Source organism: Piliocolobus tephrosceles, chromosome 11, assembly GCF_002776525.5.
Source record: "Piliocolobus tephrosceles isolate RC106 chromosome 11, ASM277652v3, whole genome shotgun sequence".
NCBI lineage: Eukaryota > Metazoa > Chordata > Mammalia > Primates > Cercopithecidae > Piliocolobus > Piliocolobus tephrosceles.
This window is the reverse complement of record NC_045444.1, coordinates 41,058,102-41,062,237: the sequence shown is the minus strand read 5'-3', so window position 1 is coordinate 41,062,237 and position 4,136 is coordinate 41,058,102.

The window sequence follows — 4,136 nt, the reverse complement described above, 5'->3', positions numbered from 1 at the left end:
GCAACTTTCTTAGCTACACCGTCAAAAGGCTGTTCCAATACTTTAACTGGCTAGCAGCTTCTGTGTGATCCAATATGTGAGAGAGCCAGTGGTTTCCAAGGTTTTGTGTCTATTGCTACAACTCTTTTACCGTAAAGTGCATTATTTACAGAAAAAAAAGCTACTTTTTTCCTGAAGTGTTGTTATGCACAACCCCTTCTTGTTAGATTGCTCAGTATGTTCCAGAGAGTGGTGCTTACAGAAGCCCGATGGTCAGAAAAGTCAAATCAAATAACTTCTTCCATGGTAGATGCTTCCTTTTATTTCTTTTTCTTTTTAGTGTAAATGTCTTAACAGTTTATTCCAACCCTTATGAGTCCATCAATATGCCTGTTTATTACATTTTTCTGATTCTTGACCTTTCACTGTTTCTACTTGCAGGGCCCTAGCAGATCCGTCCTTTGTTTCCCACTGCCCACAATTTCATGAATGTTCTTACTTCAGATGACTTTTCTTTCTACATAAACTGAATGATAAGGTGTAGTGCTAAACTTCTGTCACAAGTAGATTTCCAGAACACCTTGAATGGCTCTAACACAAAGCAGAAGTTTGTTTTTGTCTTGGGCCCATATATTATGCCATCTTATCTATGAACTAAATTAGTACTTTTTCTCTTCTTTCTGCTGAAAATGAGGGGCATCCCCAACCCATGCAGCAATAGGTAAGAGCCAAGGAGAACTAACATGACAGAAGTGGCTAACACGGGGTCTCGAATTTCTGATCTTGTAAATTATTTGTGCCTTTGGCCTGGCTTGAACCTAATCCCAGATATATTACTTCAGCTTCGCACTTGGTTGGTTGCTGGAGGGCCATCAGGCTTTATGACTTAGTGGATATGGGAGATTTTAGCTCATGACAAATAGTTATAGCTTCACAATCACTTGAGGTCCCAAGATCTGATACTCTGCCTCTCTCAGAGCATAGTAGCTTGCTAGGGGCTATTTTTTAATGCTGAATAGAAGGCATGACCATACACTATAACTCCGGAAGATTCTCCTTTTGTGACTGGCCATGAACTTCACTTACGTTGTTTAGCATCTTATTCCATCAAAGCTAGAATAAAAACTGGTAAGTCTTGTGGTCCTAGCATTAGGGCAGCTTCACTGCAATCTGGATGTCCTAAGGAACTCTTTCTTATACAAAGGCCCACTAAAAACTAGCAGCCTTTTACGTCACCAGGAATATTGACTAGAGAAAGATGTTCACACGTGTGATATGTTGCTTCTAGAATCTAAAGAAGTTTACCAGGCATTGTGCTTCCATCTTAGTAGAGAAAAGGGCAAAATTTAAAAATCTATTGTTTAATTTAAAATAGCTTTTTTGGCAGACCTCAGACCACTAAACCCCTAAACATTTTACTTATATGTCATGTTGCTAATTTTTTGTAGGATTTATTTGAGGTAGGAGGATCACTTGGACCCAGGAGGTTGAGGTTACAGTGAGCCATGATTATGCCACTGCACTCCAGCCTGGGTGACACAGCAAGACTCCTTCTGAAAGATAATGATAATAATAAATATACAAGTAAATTATACATTTAACATCCAGGAATATTATCATCATGTGAATCCATGGACCACATGAACACACAGTGAACCAGACTAAGCCAAGGCTGTCATATATACTCAATCTAATGAGACGATGTAATGATACTTAGGGCCCAGTTTCAATATCATCTGAGGCATTGTATGCAAGAGTCCATGAAAAGTTCGGATATCCTCTTACAATAACCTGAGAAATGGCCTTAGGTTAATTTGGAGAAAGGTCTGGGGAAATAAGTCCTGTAAATATTTGTAATATTGTAGGATTCCTTCTCTTGGAGACTCAGTCATTCTATACCTGAAAACTAGCTCAGTTCCGTAAACTGAGCAAAATGCCATGAATTTTTATTAGAATTGTGTCCCTAGGCTTCTCAATATTCATCCTTGATTTATTTTGTTTGCATAAACTAATCTATACCATTGTTGGTGTCCATCTATTTTGCCTCCAGAAACATAATGCTCAAGTCACTATATATAGAGATCTCGATGAGTCAGGCTCTTCTGGCTGTCAATAGGAATTTACCTTGAATTACTTTCATCTCCATTGCTATCAAAGAAATTAGCGTTTAAGAGTATCTCTTACCAACAGCCCGAGGCCCAAAGAACAGACAACAACAACTTTTTCAACAATTCTGCTGCCCTTCTCAAAAGTGAAATGTTTATTGCTTTGTTAATAGAGTATCTTCTAGAATAGGTGGATTTTCTAGCATGGCCACTTAGGCACTTATTTGAGCTTTTTGTTTCTTTCTCTAGTGTCTTCCATGGCAATTTTGGAATTTCTTAATCCCATTTTATGTGTCACATTTTTTTTTCTGAACTTCTAAGAATTATCTTAGCAACCTGTTAGTAATATTTCCTGGGATCCCTGTTAATGTTATAAATCTTTTATCATGGGACAGACTTTCCATATGAACAAGCATTCCCTTATCCAAATTTCTGCCACAAACCTGTTCCCACAAACCTATCTGGTACCATCAGAATTCAATTCTACATACTCCTCTGCCTCTTGTTGGTGTATGTATGTGGCTAGGTTCTGCAGCAACTTCTGCAAACTCCCTTTTAACCTTTCACAATGCCAGTATTTTTCAAGCTAGGTCCTGTTGTAACTTAACTGTACTTATTGTTTTGGTGTTCAAGATGAGAGAAGTTAGCAAATCCCGAGGTCATTCACGTGATGTCTTTTAAGGGAGAGGTTCTGCATCATATTCCAGCAAAAGGGACTATTACCCTCTAACAAGGAGTGGACCAATTCTTTGGGCCTAGAGAGCTCAGGGGAAATTGGGAATTGAAATTTTCAAGTACATTGATTTAGGTGTCCCTATCCTTAGTCTAGAGTCCTATGCCTTCCCAATAAGGCACTAATCTTAGTTAGCCAACCAGACATGCTGTGACTGAACATTATCCTTTTCTGGAACTCTGCTACCACTATAATTGAGTCCTTTACCTGATTGTCTCTTTCTGCTTTCTTACCACAGCAAATGATTCTCTTTATATACTGCCAACGAGGTCCCCTGGATTTAACGTGTCACCTTAAATTGGTGATTAATCACTGTAAAACTTTCAGTGTTTTTCTTCACTGCATGGTTAGCCCCATCCAATTCCATAGTACTTATTATTTTTCTATATGTCTCAAATACTTCATATAGTGTGTCCACCAAATGCATTCATTTTGACTAGTATTCCAGACCCGTTAATCACCAGTGTAAGTTTTAACAATTGCACTTCTATGGCGTGTCACAGCTATTAGTATTCTATCTGCTACTTTTAATTAGGGTCCTCATTGCCAAGAGCCCAGGGAATAATGCATTGCTAAAATCCCATTTTAAATTCTGCTTTCCAGGATTAACATTGTTATCAACCCTATAGGTTAGATTCCTCGGGAAACAGACTTTGAGGCAGAAATTTGCATTCATGGACCTTGCTAGGGAGTGCTCTTGTGAAAAAATTACCTATAAAGTTGTGAGAGAAGTAAGGTTTGACAGAAAAAGAAATTGAACTACAGAAAAAATGCAGGAGCCTCAGCTGACTCAATGGTGAGCTCTGAAGCTCAGATTGCATTTAAAATATGTCTTATTCAAGGCAATGGTATTGAGCATTTGTACTCACCTGTAAACCTGTAATTGAATGAGTTCTGTCCTAGGGAAGTCCTTTGGAAAAGTCAACAGCTTTTGTCCAAAAGCAGTTTCTATAGAAGTATGCACATTTTTTAAATAAAATAGTAAATATTGGAAGGCGATGTGTGTGGCAATACTTGTGGAACCTGGAGGCATAAACAGCAAATTTAGCCAAGAGATAGCAAAGGCATTGGAGGGAAATGTAATTAGAAGCAGTGCTATGTCACTTTCTGCATGTTTTTATTTTTCTTGCGTTATTTGTTTTTGTTTTTGTTTTTGTTTTTTTTTTTTTGGTTGTTTCAGATAAATGAATGAGTAACTGCGTAGAGTTCTCCTTCTATCTATTACTAAAGGATTTGTTACCCCCTTGAATTTCTTTCTTTCCTCCTTTCCTCCTTTCTTTCTTTCTTTCTTTCTTTCTTTCTTTCTTTCTTTCTTTCTT